Source organism: Semicossyphus pulcher, unplaced genomic scaffold (assembly GCF_022749685.1).
Source record: "Semicossyphus pulcher isolate SPU_LCO1_2020_fin unplaced genomic scaffold, fSemPul1.0.p SCAF_6, whole genome shotgun sequence".
NCBI classification, from domain to species: Eukaryota; Metazoa; Chordata; class Actinopteri; order Labriformes; family Labridae; genus Semicossyphus; species Semicossyphus pulcher.
This window is the reverse complement of record NW_027211737.1, coordinates 6,305,369-6,320,356: the sequence shown is the minus strand read 5'-3', so window position 1 is coordinate 6,320,356 and position 14,988 is coordinate 6,305,369. Positions and strand designations below refer to the sequence as shown.

The 14,988-nt window shown below is 42.3% G+C and overlaps 1 protein-coding gene across 1 annotated transcript in view; it reads left to right on the top strand.

Moving 5' to 3' along the window:
- The first annotated feature begins 349 nt into the window (after positions 1 to 349).
- Positions 350 to 14,988, top strand: part of kank1a (KN motif and ankyrin repeat domains 1a) — a 62,340-nt gene continuing 47,701 nt past the window's right edge. Inside the window, exon 1 of the mRNA XM_069683098.1 lies at positions 350 to 394. The gene's annotated coding sequence lies outside the window, so the exon portion shown is untranslated. The remainder of the gene's footprint in view (positions 395 to 14,988) is intronic.

The following is a 14,988-nucleotide window of genomic DNA, read 5'->3' as shown; positions in this document are numbered from 1 at the left end:
GACAAGAAGACTACAGACTGAATATTCAGGCTGTTAAACCTTCTGTAACTCTGTAGGCAGTACATAAGAAGGCCGACCTTTCTGCAGGTAAGCGAACTACACCTGCATACACTGACTGACCTTCATAATAGCTCTGAGGGCTTGTCTTGGCACCGACTGCGCATGACCGCGGGTTAACAACTTGCTGCTGAGGCGGACAAGTACAAAGAGGCTGCTGGTGTTGCAGACGGGACGTGTCGTGTGCCACTGGGGTTAAAGTAGAGTTTGACGTTCAGTTACCACCTTATCCGGGCGATTTTACCCTCCAATGCTCTACTTCAAGGACAATCAGTTGATTTAACAGAGAGGAGTTGCATTTTAGTCCAAAAACAGCTTTGGAGACACTTAGCGTCGGGTAAGTTCAACGCTTTGCACTCGCTTGGGTCTTCTGATAAATGCAGAGATATGTTAATTTCGTCGTCCATTAAAATATCTAAGCGTTTGAAGATGTATTTATGCTTGTGTCAGCATGCACGAGCCTTTAGTTTGATTACATGGATGAGTCAAATGTGCATCCGATGCGTGTTCTGGGTCAGGTGGTGCTGCAGAGACACAGACCAGACAATCCCATGAAGCGCTGCTGGTTAAGCAGGATTATGTTTAAAGTCATATGGCGTTTGTTGTAGCTACTTCTGTCGTGGTAATCTGTTGTTTTTTGTGTTGTTCTATCCCGAAGAAGTAAAGCTTTTTTTGCGCCAGGCAGGTGTCATGGAAGTGGTGGAAGTGTCTCATGGTGCAGTAGTTGTGTGGGTTGACCTTTGAGCTCTAAGTGCAGGGACATGGCGAGGAAAAAGTCTGTTAATTCATTAAGGTTTAACTTAACTGAGACTTGTGAGGTGGCTCTTATTTGAAGGATTTTGCACTCAAAACACTGACCGTTCTCTCTCATGTAACTTGGTAATCCTTCACCATTATATGACCCATACTGACTCATCTTTGCTATGGATTTAGCAGCTTAAATCGGGGTTTACCACTGTACCAAACACCTCACCTCAAGCTTCTCAAAGAAAACAGTCTTTCTTTCTCTGTGCGCAGTGTTCATGCCTTCTCCTTAAAATATAACAGTCCTCTTCTCTTAACAAAAGTGTCTTAATGGGCTGCTTAAAGGAGACTGTAATCACCTTTGCAATGTTGCAGTCAGCAGTGGTCATATCCAGTCAGCGACAGAGTTAAGTCTTCCTCTTATCCTTTGATTTGGCACGCCACAACCCATTTTTGTTACCGTCTGAGGTTGAAGCAGGCAGGTGAAAGCTTTGCAGTGGGGAGCACATGGTGGATATAGACCTGTATGGTGGTCCCCTATTGTGTTGGTGGAGAGCAGGGATCAGATAGAGGGCTCTTCTTCTGCCGGGCTCAGAGGCTTTTCCACTTCTCTTGAGCGCTGAATTGAAATGTCAAGGGGAAGAATATGAGCTCTGTGACAGAGGTTTAATGAAATTCTTTGGCTTCCAGTGAGGCACTTTTGGCATATCCCTGAATCCATTTTTCTACACTTGCTTATAATAAAAAGAGAGATTACAAACAGTGCTTTCATCCAGGAGCCCAAACAAAGCATTCCTTCAGACTTAAAAGAACCAACCTGGTGATCCTTTGTACAGTCACTTTGGGGAAAACATTTCTTTGTAAGTTACTTGTTTGTTTGTTTTTTTAGCTGTTTCAGGGTTTTCTATTGTTTAAAACAATTTGGCTGTTTGATTTTCAGTTTATTAAGGCAGAAAGCATAGCAATGACAGTGCTGCCTTCCCTATTGAGCTACACATTTCCAGATCTATGAGTCATAAGATTCAATGTATATACGTCTAAACGGAGCCTAATTTTTTTTACACTTAATTGCACTAAACGCATGTAGAGAGACTTATTCTCACATGTTGGCAACATGACAGACAGATAGATAGATGGATAGATAGATAGATAGATAGAACTCTCAGTCTCATACATTACTATCAAAGGCAGTCTACAAACTATGTCCTCAAAAATGCCCATAAAGTACCATCACCATGTCTGTGGGTTTGTACTAGAAGTCAATATTAAATCTTCCTTAAAAAAAGTATTTTGTGGCGGTTGTAATATATTGCACTAATTTAAGCTGATAAATTGGCTGTTAACATATATTTCCCATATTAAGTTGGCGGACTTGGACCATACCTGGATTTTTTCCAGCCTACAGATCCTTGGCAGTAAAGCCAGAAAGTTTTTGTTTTCAAAACAGCAACCGGCAGCTCTGTCATGTTTGTGTTGCCACCATGTAGGGTAGGCCTATACGGGACATTATGTCCTCAAGTTGTTGTCTGTCTGTTCATCTGTCTGCACATTCTTGAGCATCAGCAACTTGGGAAACAATAAATATTTAGACGTGCAGATTATATGATCTAAGTAAACCTTTTTTTTTTACATGGGTTTTCCTTGTCCATTTCCATTGAGCATCCACTAAACTCAGAGTGAAATTTAGTTCATAACTATTAGAAAACCTTTTCCAAAATCAGGAAGACTGCCTGACTTTTTAAAATTGGTCTCTAAATATTGAAAATCCAGACTATCCAGACCATAGTTAGCAATGCAAGCTAAAAGATGCCCTTATTTGGACGAATGCAATGCTAACTGAAGGCTCTGGAGAGTTAGCTAGTTCTATATTATAACAGAAGTAAACTTCCTCCGCTGATGCATAACACCTTCTGCCAACAACAACTTATCAACGTTGCATTAAACCTGCAGCCAAAGAAATAAAACTGCAGTCGTCCCAACACCCTCAGCTATCAATAATCACCCTCAACCGCCCATTATCCCCTCCGCTCACGATGCCCTGCTTGGTGTAAATAGAGGAATAGCTGCCGTGTGACTATTCTTCTGATTATTTTGCAAAATTACTGGTGCAATCTGTAACAAATATTCTAACTCGATGAGGCCCAATCCAAACCCAATGTCAGGAAACATTACAGAAACCTTAATCTTCAGGCAGTGATGGATTTCAGTGATGGAAAGTGTTCTGGTGTGTGGTATGCTTGTAGTCCGAGTAATATTGACCAATCATGTATCAGCGGGCTGCGGCGTATGCAGGAAAAACAGTCTGTGAGGAGAGCAAAAGCAGGCGGAACGTAATGCGCCGTAATGACATCCCGGCTCCCATCAGCGGCTATCTGACGATGATTTACCTTCTTATTAATCTCGATTTAAAGACATCTCCATGCTGACACTTATCAATCAGATGTAGATCTAAAATTCAAGATCAGCGCTCAGATTTCCTGACTTCCTTGAATGCATCAGAAATGATGGCTCAGACCTCTGTTCAACAAACGAGCATTTTAAAAGTAGTTTTCTTCTCCTCTTGAGGACAGACCTGACAAAGCTTCATTTTGACTTTTTACAAACCTGCATCATGACCGTGAAACTTCGGCAAAGGCAAGAGCCGTTAATTAAAGTAAATCACAAGAAAAAACGGTTTCTTTTTCAGTAAACAATGCCGCACACGGGGAAATCTTGACTGGAAGTCGTTTATCGCTAACCGCTGGCTACACGCCTGGCATGTTCACTGTTGTCCCATGAGGATATATCGTCGTACTAAAGCCGATGGGATCACATTGGGCATACAACTTCTCCGAATTCCCCCCCCCAGGGATCAATAAATCTTATCTTAGAGTGCAGAAACCTAAATGACAATACTTTGGATTCTGATTGAAACTTATTTCTAATACTTATGCTACATATGAGACCATAAATAATATAGTTGGAAGGCTATTCTGGATTGTGGTTTGTTGTGTCTTTAAGAAATGAATGTTGAATAAGTTTTATAGTTTTATTGAATTCTACGAGGGAAAATCTGTTTTTGCTGCCACTTTTGCTGCTTAAAATTTCTGCTAATCAGTGCACTGTTTATGATAACTTCTGGCTTTTTATTACCATAAATGTATGACATTGTAACATGTAGGCAGCTCCTGTGCCTGTTGTTTATCACACTGACGTTCATAGCTCAGACCTCATACTGTAACAAGCTTAGAGTTAAACCTGTACATTGTGCAGGTCCTCCAGCAACACGCAGAGCTTTCCACAGCCTCTCACTGTTTGCATCTGACACATAAGCAGATCTGGTGGGAGCACAGCCTGGCGTCGGGTGGTACATCAGGCTTAGCGGAGCGCTCTGAGTCCACACATCGTCAGGCTTGGCCATGCAGCCTCTGTGGACATATGGCAGAGGTCTCTCAATTAACACCTTAGTGAGACGACCCTTCTGTCCACATGATCAAAGCCGGGCCTCCTCTGCTCGGATGTGTCACCCCTGACCTCCACCTCCCTGTGATTATGACTCCCATCCCTCCTGTGTTTGTTCAGAGAAAATGACTTCCACTCCACTTCCCCGTCTGAGCGGGTTTCACATCAAATGTGGCCCTGCTTTTCTTGCGGCTGTGCAGTTTTTTTGTGGATTCCTTGCAGTGGTGTTTTCTCTGTAATTTTAAGCAGAGGGGTTTGCAGAGTTGTAATTTTAGTTTTGGTCGAACATCTGTGCATGCTTCTTTCCCGTTTGTGCTTCTCTTGCGTGTTTTGGGGCTTAAAATAAAGCATTTTTGGCTGCTTTAGCTGGAAAAGATTATTTTTTGTACCCGTCAGTACGCTGATATGAGCTTCACACCGAGGAAACCACTCTTACTGGGTTCAGTGTTTGACTGTGGAGGTGAAGGGAGTTGTTACAGCTGTTCATGCCTCAAAGTGTGGGATAAAGACCTACATGAAACCCGGGGTCTGCCCTGTTATTACAAGATCAAACTTACTCTAAGTAGTAGATCCACTGAAACTAAACAATTTGATCTCCCCTGCACAAACCCAGCCTCACTGTGCACTATTTGATGAAAGTTACATCTGTTTTGTGATATTAGATTATATACGATATCACACAAGTAGCCTGTAGAAATAACAGTGTAAAATCTAAAACAACAAGGCCATAACGGCAGATTTTATTTGGAGAAAAAAGAAAATCCGTCAAGCTTCAGGGAATCCTCCTTAAAGATTTCCACTGGCCTGGGGCAGCTGCCAGGCCAGCCACACATTGTTTGCAAATTTGCTCGGAAGTCATTATTGGCGTGATCAAAGCTCTGGCAGAACTGCTTGAAAATCTTTTTAAATCAGTACTTACTGGATTTACAGGCTTAACACAGTCTGAGATGGCCTGAGATGGATTGGGGGACCTTTGTGTAGGCTGAGACTTGGCTGTGCGCAAGGGTGATTATTTTAAAGGCTTGATCAATGTAAAGGTAGAAGAATCTGCCAATATTTCAGGTTAAAACATTATTGTTTTTAGGGATGTGAAGTAATGTTGCCATGATTCCCACTTGGGAAGATTATTTCTTTTTGAAGCCGTTTATATCCACAAACACAATATCCACAGTGACGCTGTATAATACAGTTTAGGGATGCACGATATTATCGTTATCTGCAGATTATGTCATTTTGTCATTATGTCTGCAGATATTTTCCGCTGATAAAACAACCCTTTAATTCGGCCTAAATGCTCGATGATTCCCTGAAAAAGATGTCTGCGATATGGCAGTTTTTGGCGACTACAATAAGAACAGGCCTGATATCAATTCCACTACAGGGGAGACTTGATGTTCTCTGCAATCAGGTGGAAAAAACAGACCTAATTATCGGTATCAAAATCAGCAATCGGCAAAAACGGTTGGAAAATATCAGCATCCTCAGTGCTTTCATCCATCCTTACATCAATTGTTTCCTCCTGCACGGGCAATGTAGATCAGCTGAGGACATCTATATGGAAACTTCTGGAACGCAACGTTCCACATGTAAAACCACTGGACTAAGTCGTGCACTTACAGTAGCACATACTGCACTTTCCTCGCTTGCCTCATTTACAGCAGCAGTGTTGTTTTTATAGTAATAACTTTTTATATATTCATCATCTCTTCTCACTTCTCTCAAACAGTCTGAGTGAAGCAGACAGCCGGCCATCGCTTGTTTTGTGCGGGAGAAGTGTCAAATGACGCCCCTTTTTTCTGTGAACACATTTTAGTCTCTGAGTTTTTATTATCAATTATCTTTTCTTTTTTTTTTTTTTTTTCAACGTCTTGTGTTAAAACTTCTCCCACAAGCCCATTTAATACAGGTAACAATAAGACTTTCTGGAGCCTCCTTCAGGTCAAATATTGTTATTTTTTTCCCGACTAGTTTTAGGATTTAAAATTGCACAGATACCTCTGCAGGTTTCGTCCACCCACAGGGCTGCAGTAAACAATTCCCAGTGCATTGGGAAATGTTAGACGATTGTTAAGGTTAGTCGAACCAATTAAAAAGGATCCTTAAAGATATTTAAAGTGTGACATGGTGTAATTCAATAACCCTGCTTTCACTGTGTAATTAAAAAGCTCTGCTGCTCCTTTGTGTCCACATGAGAGGAAGCTGTTGTCTTGCTGATGGTAGACTTGATAACCTCTCTTGCCTTTAAGGCCCGTAGAGCTGAAGCCCCCGGGGTCGTGAAGTGAGTCAATTTTCAGCCGGTGCATCTCTTATTGTCAAAGGCAAACGGACACTTGTGCAGAACTCTTAAACCCCCAAACTGTCTCTTTAAAAATCATCATTTTCTTTCTTAAAACAGTTGCCTATGTTCTGTCTTTTTTACTTTTTCTTCTTTTGTTAAGTTGATTTAACTGCATAAAGAATTGTTGGATGATTCAGCCCTGCATGCTTCGACTTGTGTGAGATTTGTGATGGAGGAAAATTGTGGTGGTGGACGTGATTGAGTGAAGGTATTTCTCCGTGTAGCTGGGATTAACCCCGACTAAACCTTGAAGTGTGTTTCACAAAGATGTTTTGTTTCCTGGTATGTTAATCCCTTTCTTTCATTCGCCCCTCCTCTCAGTCATCACATGCTCTATATATCGGAGATGATCAGTGCCATCAATGACTCCTGCCATCCCTCAGGTTGTTTAATTCTCTTCAGCCTTTTCCCAAATTTAGCAAAGCTGATCAATACCTTCAGAATGTATTCTTTTTTAGTTCCACCTTTCATAAACATTGCCTGGAAAACATTTCAATGAATCCCTTTATATGATCACACTCTGGTTTACTCAGCATGTTGACACAAAATCTAACTGTTTTATTGGAGTTGTACAGATAAACTAGCTAACATGGTTTATGATTTCTTCCTCATGAAGGAGGGTCAGTTTCAGCCGTGCTTGTTGTGGACAGGATTTGTGCTTTAGTCTTTAATCGTCTCTGCCAGAGCTAATGGGATAATCCTGTGAATTAAATTAATGAAACACTTAAAAGACGCCCTGAAAGAAACAGCTTGACGAGGCGTGTTGTAAATGTTTTCTCTGCCACTCCTCTCTTTGTGGTCAAACATCAAAACAAATATTTGACCACAACGGGAGGAGTGGCAGAAATATCTGATTGTAAAGTCTGAATATCTTTAACTCCATTATGCACGCTTTAAGGAAAACGTAGACCACTCTTCTTCAATGCAGATAAAATAGCTAAACCTTCACACAAAGTAGGGCTATGCTGGTCTACTGCTGGATAATACACGGTGTACTGTTTTCATTCAGAACTAAAGGGGGGCTTTCTTGCACTTAACCTACAGGAAATCAATCTTGAGCTGCTTTCTCTCTGGTCAAAAAACCCACTAACACTCAGCTTGTTTCCTTAATGGGAAAGGCAACACTCGGCATTCAGACCGGGTCAAATGACTCGGCAGTAGACTCGGGTAATTATCGCCTCGGCTCCGATCGGCATTGATGGGAACACAAAACCCGGATCAGCAGGCTAATCTCCACTCCCTATACAGCACGATGCTATGCTCTGTCGGTAACTTCTGCGACTCCTCGACATCTCAGCTACAAATTCCACCCGTCTCCGTCCGAGCAGCGCTCGAATATCATTCGAAATTTGCCGGCACTGAGTTTAATAAACTGACTGAATGAGTAAAAGATGCAATAAAGACCTAACCACTGTTACACCTTCACTGTTTAACAACCCTGTTTTGGGCCCGTTTGTGACATCAGACGGTGACGCAGCAGAAAAGAGACCGAAAGACGAATACTTCACTGGCAATGGGAAGAGAGACAATCAGCATTTATTAGCGGGTCTTCCCGGATCTGAAAAACCTGCATCAACACGTTAAATTTAGGAGGGAAAGGGGTATTGAAGTCAAAATTCCAGCAACAATAGTAGTTTTAAGATTATTTTTTATAAAACTACAACAAAAACTTGACAAACATGTTTGGAAATATGTCAAGGTTCTGAACATTAAGGGCCGGAAACTAAAAATTGTTATCAAGAAAAGCAAAAAAACTACAAAACTGAGGTTAAAACATGCAGATAAGCAAACGTCAGCTCCTTTCGCTGGCTCTCATTGGTCATTTTCTCGCTCGTACTGAAGTGGTGACACAATTTGCTCACAGTTTTTTCCTTACTGTCGGTATAGATAATCATCTGTCAATGGATTAAACCAGCAGTCTTGGTGTTACTGCTCTACAAAACCACCACAATACCTGTAGCTTCCTCTCTCCGTTTCTTTACACAGAGCGACCTCAGTGGATCTGAAGTGCTGCGGAAATGATAAAGATCAACAAAACTTGTATTTACAAAACTTCCATGACTACCTGTTTTGGAGGGAAGTGTCAGTTTGTAAAAGGAGCTCACCCTCAGCTTGTTATTATCCCGTCAGAATGACTTGTGAATGAAAGACAAGGCTTTAGAAAAAGGGAGGAGTGACAGAATCCCGCCTGTTTCTTGTACGTTAAGCAGGACAAGGCAGGTGCAAAGGGAATTCAGGGCTCAATTGATACTGTGATAATCCCTCAACTATGCAGGCGTGCACAGACTCTGCCTATCAAGTTGAGGCATTCCACAGAAAGGCAGTCTTGGAAAGGATTCAATATAGCCAAAACTCAACCCTTTATCATGAAGGTTAACCAGCTGTTAGCAGATGGCTAAGGGCTAGCTAAGGATGCTAGGGGCTAGCTTTGTTTACCAAAAACCATATTGTATTTAAAAACGTTTATTAAATTTTGCTGGCTTCCTTTTTGTGCTAGTTAAAACTCACAGCAAAGTGGCAGTCTGATGTAGGGTTTTCTAATACCAGTACCAGTATCTGTGTCGGCCTGAATAAGATATTGGTGAGTTAGCCAGACAATCCACCGATAATTTAGTAGTTTAGTGTGGCACAGAACTCAATTTAAAGAAGAATAGCTGAAGCTTTGTATGAAACAGAATTTTGTCAGTTGAGTTAGATTTAGTCGAGTCGTGAACAGACCTACACGTCACTAACAAACAAAAGAATTGGCAGTGTAAGCTATCATTAAAATAATTGTTAGTCTCAATTCACTGTAAATCAATCCACAGTTGGGCCTTGAAGGGAGGCGTGTCTCATTCTCAAGAAATAGATTTTGGGTGGAGTATCACTTTTAATGAGCAGTATCTCACCTTGTGCAACTTTTACCCAAAGGCTAAAGGGAACGCCTCCCAATTCCTCCACACCTCCATTCTCCTGAACGCCACAGACAGAGCTGTTGGTAGGGATGCCACTGTTTACGGCTGAGAGGAGCCCAGAGCCTCAGCCCGTCGGCCACCATGCTACTCATATTACAGCCTCCCTCACTGGCTGGTATTGTCAGGTTACAATGTGTGTGTGTTTGGTGTCTGAGCGGCCGTGTTGTGATTGGCTCGCGCTCTGCTGTGTGAGACAGCACCGGCTGACGTCTCCCATGTTTAATCCCCCGTTTCTCTCTGGGATGTTTTCTCACTGGTTGTACTGAGAGTGTTTGTGAGGTGCAGCAGAGGAACATGCATGACTGTAAGACTTTTCAGACCTGAGTAAGGTGAGTGCAGAACATGTTTTGTTAGTTAGGCAATCCTATTGTTGCTGATACAGCTGTTGTGTTGTTTCTTTAGTTGGGTTCAGTTTTTGAGCTGCATATTTGGATTCAGGCACCCTGCAGATGTAAAGCACCTTTTAGTTTTTTATTCAACGTGTTTGGTCAGTGCCACCACCAATGTACTGTTGATCAGTCATTTAATTTTTGTAGCTTTATGTGCATTTGTCAAATTTCACTCATATTAGCTTTTTTAATAGAATGGTTGCTGCTCGGGTTGATCTGATTACTGGAAATCTAACAGAGTACGGTCTAGACCTGCTCTTTTTGTAAAGTCCCTGGGATAACTTTGTTAGGATTTGGCGCGATAGAAATAAAGTTTGATTGACTGATTATTTTAAGTTTAATATGAGAGGAAATACTTCTGTTTTTTGTGAACTGGGCATACTTAGGGTTGTTGGGGGATTAGGGATGAATGTTGTGTCTACAGCTGCTGCTCGACACGTTCCCAAGATCACTCTGACCTCATCGCTGGTTGGGGCTTCACTGTTTTGGCTGGCTTCTTAATTCTCACAAAGGCAATGACAAATATTATTTGTTTTGAGTGCGCTTGTTTTTTGGGGTCATCAGCAGCAGGACCCACCTTTAATCTGCGTCTCGGTTCGGCCCCTTTGCCGAATGTGGTGCTGTTTGTTCTATGAAAGTAAAATGGACTTACCACAGGATTTGTAACGTTAGATGCTTCTTTCATCTTGTTTATACCCATTTGTTTGTCATCTGTCAATTCAGCCTAAAATTGCTCCAACACCTGAGAATACAAGTAAACATAACACCCAGTAAATTGCGGCATGATCTGCTGTCTGTCCATGAAAATTGGATGATGCAGAACCAGGAATAATTTGGACCATTTTCCTTAATATTTACTCCTTTTGGGTTTACTTGACCTCATACATATCCACACTGTAGGTTCTGCTTGTGTGAGAAGAATTAACTGGCCAGTAGTCTATAGCCTTCTTTACACTGCATTTCCGCCACAGCGGCGTAACGAAGCTCCGTCCTCATGCCACCTTTGTCATTTCACATTGGACTAAGCAACGCCGGCGTAAAGCCGCCCCAGTGTGTGTTTTTAAATAGCGTTGCGGAAGCAAAACATGCGCGACGTGTAAACAAAAAGTGCGTGCTTCAAGTATACACACACTGAGCTGTTCCGTCCTGCCAGCTCTGCAGTTTACACAGACATGGTTTCGGCTCTGTTACGCCTCTGTTACTACCAGAACGACTTCGCCCCACTATTCCGCCTCTGTGCGTTCTACATAAAAGACAGAACGTAACCGAGGCATAATAACCCTGCCTTGAACTGGCAGTGTGAAAAGCCCTTGAGTCTGTAGCCATGCTAGCAGTTGTATGAGGTAGCCTAGTACTTCGGCAGAATGATGCTTTGAGTTTAATGCCCGCTTCAGGATGCACACATGCTCAAAGCATGTCTGAAAAATCATCCTTTAATTTAAGGTGAATAGCAGAGAGGAAGGGGAATAGAATCTCTTGACTTAGCTTATCACTTGATGTGATGGTTTCTGAGTTTTTCTTTTTGTTGCTGATGGCCGGCGGTCTCTCGCTTGTGGTATAAAAAAACATGCAGTGGTGACAGTCGCACTGCAAAAGCTACAGGTCAGCCACACTCATAACCATACCAGCAACTGCCAATCAGCTAGCCTCTTGATGTGTGCTGGGTCATGCAGTGGTCATGTTATGTGATATTTACTGTAAATGCAGGATGCTGGGGACGGAAGTTTCTGTCCTGCTGGACATTATGAGCTAAACATTTTGTGTCCGCTTCAGCAGAGGTGTCCTTTTCATTTTGTCTTTCTTTCTTTCATTCATATCATTTCAATTACATCATTATAAGGAGTCGTGTAAAATTTGCTCAGAATCCACTTAATATGTTGGGGAAAAGGCCCCTTGGTAGTTAAATTAAACATCTGTCATCCAATTTGTCACATTTGAAATAGAGGTATGAGACAGTTAACCTATTATTTTCCCCTAATTAAACTATGTAATCTATTCCAGTCTGTCTTGTGACTTACTCGCACAGTCAGGTGAAGACAACTTCTCTCTGTAGTGGTCTCTTAAATCAGTTTTTTCCAGTTAGGAGGTTTTTCATAAAACCTGTCTGCAGCCACATGCCTTTGATTCGAAGTATAAACATCTTTCCTGAAGAAGAAGGTCGGGCGTTTCTCAGTAAACTGTTAAACTGCAGCAGTAAATTATTTCCTCCTGCGGTCAGTGGGGCTTTGTTTACAGTGGAGATTGACTCCCGGGTGACACCATTGATCTTATCTGCTGCGGTCAGAGCTACTGTGAACATGAAGGCCTGCTGTCAGCACTCCACATGGAGCGCTTTTAATATGAGGCTGTGTTTGCAGGAGGCGGCTTTTCAACATCCTACATTAACTATACTGAGGAAATACTCTGTAATCAACACATAGATGATTTTTTTATGGAGATAAAAGTCTTTTTTGATACTTGGCTGTTAGTGCAATAAAAGATGTCTGTAGTGTTTGGGCTGTGTGACTTTAGTCCTCATCACCGCACTATGGTGAAGTCAGGTGGACAATGGCGCCGCACACTCTCAGGTTTCAGTTTCCACAAAGTGTGGAGCAGGTGGCCATGACAACGCCGTCCTATCCCATGTTTCCCCTCAGAGGAGAGAGAGAGCACAAGTTCCTCTGCCTCTTCCTCTGACAGGTGTCTGCTATCAAAGCACGGGGATGGGGAGGTCGGATAATTTAAGATAAGACAATTGATCAGAGAGAAAATTCAAGTTAAATTGATAGTGGCGTGATTAATAGCAAGAGAGAAAGTCTAGCATACATGTAGACAGCATACACCAGAATAATATATAATGTAAGTAATGATAAGTGTTTCTCTGTATGCATAGCAACAGCTAGTCATGCTATAGTCAGCTAGCTACTACTAGCTAGTGCAGTAACAGTAGCTAACTGTACATAAGCTAAGCTGCTGCTGCTGTATAGATAGAAACAGTCAAGGTAAAATAATTAGCAACCTTTCTGCTTTTTATGTCAACTAGAAAAAAGGTGATACCTAGCTTACCAGCTAACAAGCTAATTTAGCTTGTTTAGCCTTCCCTTGCTGTGTTTTTCTCCTGGGTTTCTCAGCTAACAGGAGCTAGCTGGTTAGCAGATTCAGACTGGGACATTTTAAGGAGTTAGTAGTTAATATAAAATGACATGGAAAGACCTATGTCTCATTACTTTTTGAGTTATTAACTTGTAACTCTGTCCAATGTCCCTCTTTTTTGCCTTACCCTTCGATTCCACAGGATCCGTCTCCGGCGTGTTCCGTGTGCGCCCCGACCTCGGGAGTCGATCGCTCCCATTCAAGTCAATGCTCGTGATTCCACAGCACGCGCCGCCGGTAGAAGCACAGAAATCACAGAATGATCTCCAAATGAGCAGATTATCAACCTCGGCAAACTCTGTGTAACATTGATGTTATCGCGTGATTTTTGCAATTCTCGCGCGATAATGTAGTTCTCCTGTGATCTTGTGATCTTGTGAATCCAGCTGCTTGGGCCAGCTCTCTGCTGTGCTGCGGATAAGACATGCCTCCTGTGGGCGAGGGCTCGCGCCGTCTGACGGGCCACAACTGCGCCACAGACGCATCACGCCGTACACGGATCCTGTGGGATCCAGGCGTTAGGTGGTCGAAGTCCTCCTGTTTGGAATGACCTCATTCAGTCACTTTACAGTCTTTAACATGTTTTTTTATTGTGTTGCTTTCACGCAAACTTGCTCCCTGCATTCATGTTGTGCAGAAGAACTCAACGGATTGTCTAAATGACCAAAATCATTGTTTTAAGGAGTGTGATTTGCAATTCAACAGAGAAAACAATAGAGCTTTATATTAAAGGATCAGCACGGCTCAAACACTTTCTTTGGCTGACTTGTCTGAATATGGAAACTCTGCATTATGGATTTATTTGTTCAATATTATCAGCACTTTCCAGTGAGCTCATATTTTTAATAAAAACAGGGCAAGGCGAGGTGGTTCAATGTGTCCTTGCCAGGTTGTGACCACAGATGTAATAAACTATGTTGCACATTTCCAGTTTATCAGTTGTTCATTGTTGATACAGCTACCGTCCCTTCCTTTCTCGTCAACTGTTTTACATATTCAGTGACATCTGCCACCGAACCTCTCAGCCAGCTAATGCTGATTGTTTTTGCCCTCCGGCCTCGCTGAAATAATAGCCGAGCACGGGTCACCACTCAAGTCAATATTTGTTCATGGCCTTCTGGGCGGTGTCGTCTGTTTATAGGAGACGGTTAGTGATGTTAGAATTCGTAATAAAGACTCATCAGGATGATCTCAGACATGTTGAAGAGTACTATATTTCTGAATATTTTAGTCAGACAGCCCTTTCTTTCGGCACCATGTTTCTATCCAAACAAGCGTTTGGGAATCTTGTGCTCTGACAATATATTTGTTCCCAGTTCAGAGCTGCCAAAACAAGCGTGAAAGAACATGTCTGCCTATCAAAACAAGTGTTTTCATGAGTGATAAAAGTGATGCTGAGTAATTTTGACAGCACTGGAAGAATTTTTGTTATTCCTGTTTATCCTCCCTCTGATTCATTCCCAAAGGTGACATTGAAAATTCCCAGAATACCCTGGGAGTTAATCCCTTTGTTCAGCGGGAGGATCCCCACTTCCACCAAAAACAGAGGGCCGCCATAATGCCACAGTGTTTCCAGAGGAATGTCACTGCTATTGTCGACCAGAATGACTCCCACTGGGAAGACACCCCCCGCCTCCTCACCCCCTCACCCCTTCGCTGCCAACACAATACAATGTGTTGCATTCGAGCTATGAAGGCATGCTACTGTTTTCGTAGCCTGTGACCCCGTGACCGCAAACCGAGGCCCGGATAATGAAAAGGAAGACACGGAAGTCATTAGTTAGTCCCCCAGTTAGCACAGCTTCCTCTGCTCACTGACGGCTGGGAATACTCACTTTCATTTTTTCAGTCATTGTGAAAATCCAACTAAGATGTGACATTTTCAGGTTACATTCTCTGTATTCCCTATCAGTATAACAAAACAAAATTTTAT